Raw genomic sequence first — 12,368 nt, 5'->3', positions numbered from 1 at the left:
CCAGCCCTGAATTATATTAATTGGCAAAGTCTATTAGATTTCTTTTGAGGACTTTCATTTTTTAAATTTTTATATGTGTTTCTTTCTTCAAATGTTTTACGACAAGCATATGCCATTTTTGTACTTGAAAAACCTCATATATGCAAATATAATTATATTACTCCTCTGCTTGAAATTCAATTTGTCCTATGTGTCCTAGCTCCATCCTATTGAAAACTGGATTAAAAAGGATGGGGCAATTTTACAAATATCCTATTGTCTTTTTATGGCAATGCAGTTGCTGAATGACTGACTGAATTCTTGGGAACCCAGGAAACAGAGTATTGGGGCCCCAAGATGATCGCTTCCCAGTTAACATCTGGAGCTTAATTAAGGGCAAAGATCAAATCTTTAAAAAGTTTATGTTTATTGTTTATAAACCGAATTCTTGTCCTATGTCTCTCTATGAGAATTTCCGCAAGGAAAGTTTCTGAATTCTTTCACAGATTTCCCTGTGGGAATTCTCAGAGAGTTATATAGGATGAGAATCTGGCCTTCCTAGACTTTATGATATGTTTGGAAAGGGGAGTGGGAGCCCAACTAAGTTATTTTTATTTTCTGCAGTATTCTTCTGGGAGAAGTTGTAATTTTTGAATCAAGATATATTATGTTTTGAAATTTCCAAAGCCTTTCGAATAGCAGGGTCTAAACACTATCGTATTGTTTAGTAACCTCAAACCTGGATTTGTACATGTGGTTTGAGAAGATATTTCACAAATCTTTTAAATTTGGTGTTTCCCTTTATATGCTTCCTACAGCTAGAAAATCTTGGTATAAAATACCATATTTATGTTGAAATTTGGATTTAAAAGCCTTAGATTAATAAAGTGGTTCTTTTAAAAACATATTTATAGGGAATTTTTATCAGTAAAACTTTACATAAAACAGCTGTAAACAGTCTACTACGTTAATTTGACAGGCAAATTAAAAAATGGTATAATAGTGTGAAAGATAATACAGCATGTTTCCCAAAAAGGTCAAAGTGCCAACAGAGCTGAATAAAATGGTATTCTTGTTCCTTGAGGCCACTCAAAGACCAGCTCCTGAAATATAAGCCATAGCCATTTAAATGTCTGTGTTATTATGACAATGCCAAGGACTTTAGCCATAACTTCCATATCTAGCCTTAAGGATGGGAACAAAGAAAGTGCATTAAAAATGTTCTTCAAGCTTAGGACATCAGCAAGTTATTTTCTTTGGAATCTTTACCATTTTGGCTTTTTGTTGTCCATGTGTCACAATTTTATGCACTATGGAAGTCTTCTTTTTAAGATGCAGATACAAATACTGTTTTAAGGGATCATGTTGACATTCCTGCCTCACTTTATGTTGCATAATTACTCACTTTCCCTTTTGGAGTTAGTAATCTGAAACTGATTTCTATTGACTTTTAAAATACACAAAAATATTCACATAAAATGAAGCCACGTTTTAGTAAGAATGTCCAGAATGGAAAGTCCAGAATGGAAAAATAAGCTTTTTTTTTTTTTTTTTTTTTAATTCTTAGGTGGAGATGTAGAAGTAAGCAGCCATATTTTTGCCTCATTGAAGCTAAAGATTCAACAGAACTTTTTTACTGCATGCCTATATGTGCTAAATGCTTTCCCATGTTATCTCGTTTATTTCTTGCAACAAATTAGTTATCCTGGTAAGTAAGGATAATGAATTTGGAGTTAAAGTTGAGGAAATAAAAGCTCAGAGGTAAAATGACTTTTCCTCAGTCACTCAGATGTATGTGGCCCATTTGAAACTTGGATCTAACCTTGACTCCTAACACTGAGCTCTGCTCACTATAACATAACATAGAACTTGAAGATAGTATATTAGTTAGTTTAGAAAAGATGCATTGTTAATCCACCACATTGTGCCATACCTGTGAATACTTTCTTCATTATGATGTTATTGGAAACAGCAGTGTTTCCTCAACTTTAGCCATCCAAAATGGCTGTTTGCTTCATCAAAGACTTGCAAAATCTGATGTTAAAAATCTCCTGAAGAAATAGCTAAAAAGGCTCTCATTTAAGAATCAAACATACGATTTCTTTCTTCTGTCTCTATTAGCAGAGTTCTCATGGAACTGCACAAGTGGTTCAAGCAGTAAGGATGTTAAGTTGGTTAAACCTCTCCATCTACTAAAACTTAATCACATCTCGGCATATGTGTGTATACAATGGAGTATAAACTACAAATGGTGTTTAAGTTCCTGGGATAAAGAAGTCTTTACAAATAGTATGGAGAACCTAGGAGTTTTCTATTACAGCAGATAATCCGTGGCTTCCAGGGAAAGAGTCCTTTCTATAAAGGACTGTATATACTACAGATACCCCTAAAAATCAATTTTCTAAATGACTTTGCTCTGAGAGTCTGGCCTACTTTCTCCTGTTCTCTCTTGCTGAGCCCTGAAGGGTGAGCCCCAACTTGAGCAGAGTTGCTTAACCACTCCATTGGCCAACCTTGAGGTTAGGGAGGCCTAGATTCCTTAGGACTCCCTTTAAGTTTGACAGTACCTCAGATTGTTTGCTAAAGTCTATTGCAGGGTTCACATGGTGCAAAGTGGGGCATTAGCAGCTCCCTCCTATCCACAGACATACCATCTAAGTGTAAATGGTGCCCTTGCTGTGCAAATGGTATTTAAAGGAAGTCTCCTAGCTCTTCCTTCCAAGAAAGCTGATGCTTCTGAAACCTCTAAACCCAGAATTAACTCTAGTCAATAGGAATCAAGAAACATAATGCAAGAATTCTGTCTTAGAAATCATTCATATGGCCACTGCCAGAAGACACATGCAACTAGTCTATCGGGGCCACTCTCCCAGGATCTGAGTACTCCTTTGTCCATCAAGAACTCCCTCTGATCTCTCCATGGAGAACAAGAGGTCAGGGGAGTCGAGGAAAACAAGACTGATCCAATGTTTTCTTTTTCTCCAAGTCATGATCTTTATTTTTCAGGTTTAATTCCTGTTTCTTCTTATTCTTTTGCATTTTTAAAGATGTAACAATCAGAAGGAAAAAAACCTATTAAAATATTCAGCTGCCTTTTGAAAAAAAATTTTGATTTCTTCATTTACAAATTTTGAAGAGTGCTTTCTTCCTTATAATTCCTTTCTGCTGAATGAAGGCACTTAATAAAAAGAACACTGTTTGGCGGCAGTGGCTCACACCTGTAATCCCAGCACTTTGGGAGGCCGAGGCGGGCGGATCACCTGAGGTCAGGAGTTTGAGATCAGCTTGGCCAGCATGGTGAAACTCTGTCTCTACCAAAAAAATACAAAAAATTAGCCAGGCATAGTGGCACATGGCTGTAATCCCAGCTACTCGGGAGGCTGAGGCAGGAGAATCACTTGAACCCGGGAGGCGGATGTTGTGGTGAGCTCAGGTTGTGCCATTGCACTCCAGCCTGGGCAACAAGAGCAAAACTCCATCTCAAAATAAATAAATAAAAAAAATAAAATAAAATAAAATAAAATAAAATAAAATAAAAAGAGTACTAGATTTAGAGTCAGAAGGCCCAATCTTGGCTCTACCTGGATATGTGGTTCATGTCTATTAAGATCCTGGAGGAGGGCCTAGTACAGAATAGGCACTCAATTTATACAGCCAATATTTTTATTGTTAATATAATGTAAAGACCAGATCTTTCTTTTTGGTCACCAGAGTGCCATATATTGTTAAAACTTTTAGTCCATTAAATATAAAGCTGGCTGATGCTAACTGATTTTCAATACAGCTATCTTAGTTTTCTAGGTCTGCTGTATAGATTATCAAAAATTTGATGGCTTAAAACAATATAAATTTGTTCTCTTACAGTTTTGGAAGCCAGAAGTCCAAACTCAAGGTGTTGTAGGGTCATACTCCTTACAGAGGCTCTAGTGGCAAATGTGTTCCATAGCTCTTCTAGTTTCAGATAGTTGTTGGCTTTCTTGACTTGCAGCTACATCACTCAAGTCCCTGCCTCTTTTATCACATTGCCTTCTCCTCTGTGTGTCTCTTAGGAGGACATTTATTATTATATAGAGCCCACCTGGATAATCCAGAATGATCCTCATCTCAGGAGCTGTAACTTAATTACATCTGCTAAGATAACTTTTCCAAATAAGATAACATTTACAGATTCCAAAGGTTAGAATGTGAGCATATGTGGGAGGAAGCATCCTTCAATTTACTACAATAGTAGTTTTGAGTTTAGGCGCTAATGCTATGTTTGAATTATAAGGGTGTGACTGGCTTTGATTATGTTTTAGAAAGTTACTTGTGCCTGAGCACATCACCTGAATGCCTGGCTACTCTTAATCAGATCAAGTCTATACCTATAGCCCTAAAATAGAGAGGGCCCAAAGGGCCCCTTCTTGGGAAGTCTCAGGCAAGCCCTTGCATGTGGTCCAAACTGTTTCTGAAGCATATGCTGAGACTACTGAGGAACGTCCCACCCCTGTTACATGGGATAAGAAAAGTATCAGTTCCTTGGGGGACGAGAGGCTGCAGGAATAAGTCCAGCACTCTCTGCCAGCAAAGTAACAGCTTAGAGAGGTAACCAAACCCTTAACTCCCACTTTTCGCCAAGGGTCCTCCCTTTTCTTCCTTATTGGGTTTCAGGTGAACAGGAAGCATTATTAATATTGTTGGTGATATTTTACCCATAGTGTATGATTCTGTGTGCCCTGTCCTTTCTGTGTAAAGCTATACTCATAGAATAAAAAGAAGTTTCTCTTTATTCACCTCTGAAAGAAAAATATATAGCCTTTAATCAGACTGGCAAACACTAACAATTAAGGATCCAACATATTGCTGTTTACCCAAGTTTTAAAAGCAAATCATCTGTGACACGCCCTTGTCCCTCATGCAGTCACTCTGTAGCCAGTTCCAATATCTTCAAAAAGCTTCTCATATGTGTTCATTTCACAGCCATCTCCCTGGTGTGTGCTGTCTACGTGTCTGGACTTGTGAAATGGTCTTCTAATTAGATCACCTGCCTCTAATCACTCTCCTTTCTAATCCATGTTGTATCTTATTATTGAATTAATCTTCCAAAAATACTCCTCCTTTGCCCCATTACATGTATGATCAGGGAAAAACCTCCAATGGCTGCCTTATTGGCTACAGAAGGAAATGCCAATTTTATATCATGGCACTTAAGGTTCCATATAGCCTAGATATAACCTGTTGCTCCAGCCGGTCTGATCCACTGTCCCAATTACGTTTCCTCTGACCTTTGCTGCTGGTCATTCTTCCACCTAGAACATACCTTACCTTTCACTCCTCCTCCTCTCTCAAGAAGCTCCCCGCAAAAGCCCCACACATCGCTGTCCTCTTTACTGCTCATTATACAAGGTCACGCCATATTGTGATTCATCTTTGATGTACATGTCTTGTCTTATCTTGACTTGGTTTCTCAAGGGCAAGGTTGTGTTGGTTTTTTAAGAATATCTTTCTACACTCAACATTTCTACTGTCCTTCTTCATAAGTAGCTAACTCTTGAGAAGGATAAAGCTTCTGGAGGGAGAAGCTCTATCTTTATTTCATTAACTTCTGCTCTGTTTAAAACAGTTACTTAAACATTAAATGATAGCTCCAAATACTAAAGGTAGCCATCCTATACGAAGAATGAGAATGCACTATTCCCTTATGTCTTATCTTGTTTTCTGCTAACACTGCCTTACTCAGTGCACTCATGCTTTAAAAACCATTTTATATAGAAGGATGGGGGATATGAATTAGAAGCCTGAAAGAAAAAAGGAGCTTCCCGGAGTTATATATAACACTTTGTATTTCAAAACAAATCTATGCCTTATAGCAAATCACTAAAAATATTTCAGTATTCCCTTGAAGGAATTAGAAATGGAATTTTGTGATGACCTGGATTTATTTCCTTTAATGAAACATGGTTGAAGTATGCGGCTTCCTTACACTTTCTTCCAGGTAACTGGAAATTGTGAGGTTTAACTAATTGAGTTTCATTAGGGTCTTCTGTTTACTAATTGTGGCTAAACCTCAGAACCTTTGGTTCAAAAGTGTTGCTATTTCATGATTTGGCCCTCCTCAAGTGAGAAGCTTGATAGAAATCCCATAAAAGATAAGATTATGAAAAAGAACAATAGTAGAAATTATTTTCTTTCTGTGTTGTTGCATTGTATAGTTATTGCCATTTTTCCAATTAGATGGCTTTTTTTTTTTTTTTTTTTTTTTTTGGAGATAAAGTCTCATTCTGTCGTCCATGGTGGAATGCAGAGGCATGAGGCATGATTGTCGTTTATTGCAACCTCAAACTTCTGGACTCAAGCAATCCTCCCGCCTCAGCCTCCTGAGTAGCTAGGACTACCATCATGTCCATCTGGTTTTTAATTTTTTTAAAAAATGGTCTTCTATGTTGCTTAGGTTGTCTCGAACTCAGTGATCCACCCAACTCACCCTCCCAAAGCATTGAGATTACAGGTGTGAGCCACGGTACCTGGCCTAGTTGGCTTTTATAAAGAAAATGCTTTTCAAAATGCAAGAAGCAATAGTTATAAATCCAAAAATCACTCACTACTAGTTCTGTTTTAAGGTAAGGCATTCTATTCTCTTCATGCTTCCAAACCATCCTACCTGAAATCTAATTTCTGTTTTCTCTAATGGTACTGTTAATGACCCTGAGTTGTAAAGATGGCATGATTAGACTTGCTTTGTGTTTGCATATAGGCTGCACATATGCTGACAAACTGACACATATACAACCTGTCAGCATTTTCCTTATCTCTTGTATCATCAGAACAGGCTCTATTTATTTGGACTCAGAAGTTTTATTAATAGACACTGTGGTACAACCAGTGCTTTTAACACTTCTTCAGAAACTAATTTCATTGAAGTGGACAAAGACTAACTTTGTTAAGATTAATTACTCAGTATTCACCACATCTAAAGGAATATTGACCAAGAGATTTGCTTTACTTAACAAGGAGTGTAGTGCTGAGTTTATGGGTTTAAGAGTCATCTGAAATTAGCACAATTTATACTTGCAATAGATTTGTCAGATGCAATCTCAGATTTCAAACTGAGGCTTTTAAGTAAATGCTTACAAAGTCTACTTATTGGATTTATAAAAAAGCTGACTATATTGGCAACCTTGCTATGTATCTGTTAAACCTTGTTTGTTGGTTGGTCTGCTTTCAATCAATAGGACTATGCATTGGTACTCCAAATTTTTCTCAATTCCTTGTGTCCTTGCACTGTGTTAATTCTTATTGCAGTGCTATCTACAGCAGGTGTGGATCCTTCCCCTGGAAATACTCTCAGCAATCCATTATAGCATGGCGTGGGGGTCAAGAGCACAACTTGGTGCACTGTGAAAGAGTTCTTGAGCCAGGCATCTGGGCTTTGAATCTGGCTTGGTTACTCACTGTGTGACCTAGGGACAAATGTCCCTCTGATGTCTTGTCTCACCACCTCATTTCCACCTCCCTGCCCTCCCTTACCCTATTATATTTCCATTCATAGCTTTGATTATTACCTGGCATGATGTGTGTTTGTCTGCTTTGTTAACTCTCTGACTTCCTCCATTGGAACTGAAGGTCCATGAATGCGGAAGCTTTGCTTGTTCAACCAACATGTATAATAGTGCCTGGCACATACCAGGTGCATCTATATAAGTTGACAGAGAGATGAATAAATGAGTGAATAGAAAATGGAGATAGTGGCTGGATATGCAAAATGTCAGTTCTTTTTGACGCTCTGGAAGACTGATTGGATGAAGCAAGGAAAAACTGGAAGTTCAACATTGGATAAAGGAAATAATCCAGGAATGGTAAGAAAAGGTGTTTAATAACTAGAGGAGAGGAATAGGTGGCTTGAATGTAGTTTCATTGAAATGCATGGACTGTGCATCTGTCAGATGCAGACCATAAGAAAAGCAGCATGCCAAACTGAGCTGAAGTAGAGGCGACCTAAAGGAGATGGCTCTATGCCTACCTGATGACTTGAGGCAGCCCACACCAATCCTAAAGTGTTCGATCACATCTAAAAACAAATGGGACTTGATTCTCCTCTGTGGATATACAATCAAAGGCAAATGTCAAGAGGGTAATGAGTAAAGGAAGCTGCTAATCTAGCCTCCATGTAATGCTGACATATTACTCAGATGATAGAAAATTTACGATGACTAGACATAAAAATTTTTAATGCACGAATGCAGAGTAAGGAAAATGCATAGGACCAGAGTTGCTGATCACTGGGGCAGAGGAAGTGTCCAGTGTAAAAGACAACCTTGGTCCTTGGCACAAGATCTGTTGAGCTGCTCTGAGATTTGGAGCAATGGTTGGTCATGCTTTTTTCTTCATCTGCATTTTAAAAAGACTCATTCACTTGAATATAAAATATGTAACAAGAACTTACAAGACCTTCCAGCATCCTGCTCATTTTTTATACTGCTTTGGATTTGGTAGCTCCATGTATTAAGATAATCAGGATGCTCAAATATATTGCCACACACTGTAAAATTAGGTGATATTCATGCCACAGCCATTGGCAGCATGTCCCTGAAAGTTTGTAGGGGAGGAAGGGAACTGTGCATATAATACTTCACCCCCATCTATTCTTTCCCCATGCTTCATCAGAACAGATGGCAGAGATGCATTAGTTGTCTCATGTTTTGTTTTGAAATGTTTCATTGTAAAATAATTCTTCAGTAGAGTTTTTGTTAGTATGTAAAACTAGACTTAAAGTTAAATGCCTTTTCTCCACTACCCCTGCTCCAAAGCATAAATCAAACAAAAATTAAAAGATGCATCAAACCAAATACAAATAAAGCAAAAAATCAAAAGGAGCCAATAAAGCTGAAACTCTACTGGCAACTTCTATCTTTATCTTAATGTGTTTCTGTACATTGAATCTTCCTATTTACCCACAAATTAATGTTTCCATTATGCTGCATTTAGTTTTATATTGCCTGGCAATATGTTTAAGGTGGCTTTGAGCGAGCCACCCCATTAACAATGATTTATTGGGTATTCCACCCAGTATGAGGTATAGAAGTATAAGACATGATCATTGCTCTCAAGGAATTTAAAGTCAGTTAACTATTTTTCTTTAAAAATGATAGCTAAAAATACAAAACTGTATGTGTTAAGTGACAGCTAATTGGTTTAGACATCAGCTGCTATAGAAGGTTAGAAGAAGGTGAAATGACTTACACTTAGGGTAGAGAAAAAACGTTGATGTGAGGTGTGAGCTAAAGATTCAGGTAAGTAGAAAAAGACATTCCAAAAAGAAGGGTAACAGTAGGGCATAGATACAGGAAAACACGAAGCGTGTTTGGAGTAGGGGGTCAATGAACTGTGGCAGGAATGATAAAATTAGAGAGGGAGGAAGACACAGAATACAATGCATGAGTGTCCCTGAAAATTTTAAAGTTCCAGAATTATCCCAAAACTAACTTGGAAGTTTACTCTGTTGCTGGACAGAGGGCTAGAATAGTATACTTTCAATATGACTTCATTCATTCATTTATTTTGTTATATGGCAGTTTAGCGGTATGAGTATTAGGTGCTGTAGACACAATGAAATTAGGATATGGCTCTTTGTACTCAAGAAGGTCACAGTCTAATGTGGAACACAGAGAAGTACACATGAATTAAAACCCATACTGAAGGTCATAGCATGTTAAACTTGGGGCACCTTTGGCAGTTCACCAAAATCCTGTTCCAATGAAATAGGCTCATGTGAATAATAGGAAACACAGAATGGAGGCCAAGGAGGGAGTCATCATCATTTATATCTTCAATATTGTAACAGGACATTTGTACTGACAACTTATGAGGGCTGTAAGTTGTATATAGATAACATTCCCCCCAGTCTCCCTTTTTTTTACTATTGGAAAAAAGAAAAGGAGGAGATATAGGAAAAAAATAATTCAAAAGAGGAAGTTAGGCCCCCTTAATAAGCAAAGGTTTTTAGAAGAGAAAAAAGATGAAGAAATTTTGCTATTTCTAATTGCTAGCATTTAATCATAACTATCACTCACGGATCACATACTACTTGCCTGGCACTGTTCTAGATGCTCTGCATGTATTAACTCAGTTACCACAACAACCCCCATGAAATAGGTCCTATTATTATCCCCTTCCATACGTACCTCCTTAGAGATGGCCAAGGCACCAAAGACAGCAAGGAGGAGGAGCCAGGGTTCAAGTTCAGCCCTGTTCTTAACCAGCACATAACACAGCTTTCTCCTAAGTGTGAAGATCCTAGGGGTAACAGTGGTACATGGGGAGGGGAAGCCCTCAGAAAGATGTCAGATAAAGATCAGCTAAACCTAAGAAAAGCTAAAACAAGTGGAGCAAATTGATGGGAAGAGCCTACATTGTTTTACTTTGTAATGGTGGTTCGAATTAAACATAAACAGGAAATGGTTTCCTTTTAGGTAACTAATAAAAAGAGTATCTAATATTGATTAAGCATCTATATGTGTCTGGTACTCCCCACAGGTACCATTATTATCACTATTTTGCAAAAGGAAAATTGGAGATTCATGGTTAAATAGAAAGAGGTTGTTTAATCTTTATCACAATTCACACAGTTAGCAAAGACTAGTGCGTCTAATCTTTACTACCATGCTATATTCATTATCCCTACAATTACCTTTTGGTTATCAGCCTTGTGGATTCTACTGATCTGTTAGAATGCCAAAAGTCCTACTGTGCTGGAGTGGAATCGAGGTATGGAATTGAGGGGTAAGGCTATATTTCTTTGACAGGGTGGCTGGCTCTTTACGGCATTTCAGAACAAGAAGAATTATTTGGGATTTTGGATAATCCATGTCTCTGCCTCCACCCTAAGTGTGGGCAACTGTTGATCTGTTTCCAATATCTAATATTTATGTATTAACTGTTCTTTATCTTAAAGTAAGACATTTTACCTACCTGACACATTTCAAGTTATAAACTCCAGACGCTGACATGAAAATCATATCTCTTTTCAAGTTCAAAGAACAGAAAACCATAATCAACTGTAGTACAGGAATTGGACATTGCATTATTCCTGTTAAATTCTGTTGGCCAAATAAAAATCTATTTACTACTTGATACAAATAAAGGAAAATGTATCAACAATTCCATAGAACAGAGAGAAATCAGTCATATTCTTAAAGTCACTACAGGGAAAAGATACAAATGATGTTCATTGGATGTCTTCCATATGCCATGCATTTTACACGTTTTATAGTAACTCATGTTGTTCTCAGAATGATCCATGGATTATGACCTCATTTCATATAGGAAGCAACTGAACTACAGCATGGTTAAGTAAGTTGCTCCCAGTCAAAAAGCTGAGTGGCAGAGACAGCTCAGATACGCTTAATGTTTTCTTTGTACTATGCTGCCTTTACTAGGAGACAGTAGAGTGGAAATCAACTCTCTGTTTCTATCAGAATTGTTATGAAGACTGGACATACCCTGAACAATAAAAAATGACTAGAGGTTTAAAGGCAGAAATAATGCAAAGCAAAAGGGCAAAGACTGTTGTTAACATTGGACAAAAGATCTATATGTTAGCACTTAAAAGAATTTTATGTCTGATCATAATTTCCCAAATCTCTTGCTCCATTTCCATTTCTTATGATGATGTGCAAGTATAACACTGAATTTATTTTCCAAGGAAAACAGCTAGAACTATTACTAATAAAAAAACACAGTTTTGCATTTCTATAGTTTTATAAAGTGTCCCCCACCTCCTTCCAAATGTTAAATGCTTGACTATAATGTGAAAGGCTCACGTTTATTCATTTACCTTTCTCAAATTTGTCTTTTGCAAGAAATGAGCTGGTCTAAATTTGATTATGTTAACGACACTCTACTTAGGCTTTAAATGGCTTAACTGTGTCTAAGAGCACAACCGAAGACTAATCTGACTGAGACTGATAAGACTGTCCGTGTGGTTTTGACCCTTGGAGAGGATAGTGGGAGGATATTATCCTTTCTACTTTGTGCTGTTCTCAAAGGACAGTCACAAATGTGTAAACAAATGTGAAAGAGAAATAAAGGGGACAGCCAGATTGCCAGAGATCCATTACTTTACCCCTGGGGTATGTGGCTATTATAGAACTGGGGCAAATGCCAAGAGCACTGAATTCAAAGGGACACTCCCTGAAGTGAGTCATCTATTTAGACAACATCAGAGGAATATCAGATCAGATCCTACTGTGTGAAGAGGTTACACCATGGGCATTTGGTAGTCACTTTGGGAATTACATTAATTTACAGCAGCCTGAGTACACAGTACCAATGTGTCATTAAAGTTGAAGGCAGAATCTATTTCTATTCAAGATGGAAAGGGCAGTTGGTTGTGCATCTTTCAGCCACACTTG

At 37.5% G+C, this 12,368-nt stretch overlaps 1 protein-coding gene and 1 long non-coding RNA gene across 7 annotated transcripts in view; both read right to left on the bottom strand.

Annotated features, from left to right (window-relative positions):
* The window catches only part of LOC105480820 (renalase, FAD dependent amine oxidase), a 402,948-nt gene that overhangs the window by 233,710 nt on the left and 156,870 nt on the right, over window positions 1–12,368 (bottom strand). The gene's annotated exons all lie outside the window — the stretch shown is intronic.
* The window catches only part of LOC139356230 (uncharacterized), a 43,530-nt gene continuing 32,678 nt past the window's right edge, over window positions 1,517–12,368 (bottom strand). Inside the window, exon 2 of the long non-coding RNA XR_011607756.1 lies at window positions 1,517–12,368. This exon is cut by the window's right edge and continues 19,921 nt beyond it. This is a non-coding gene — a long non-coding RNA (uncharacterized lncRNA).

This window comes from Macaca nemestrina, chromosome 9, assembly GCF_043159975.1.
Source record: "Macaca nemestrina isolate mMacNem1 chromosome 9, mMacNem.hap1, whole genome shotgun sequence".
In the NCBI taxonomy this organism is placed as follows: domain Eukaryota; kingdom Metazoa; phylum Chordata; class Mammalia; order Primates; family Cercopithecidae; genus Macaca; species Macaca nemestrina.
This window is presented reverse-complemented; position numbering and strand designations above follow the sequence as displayed.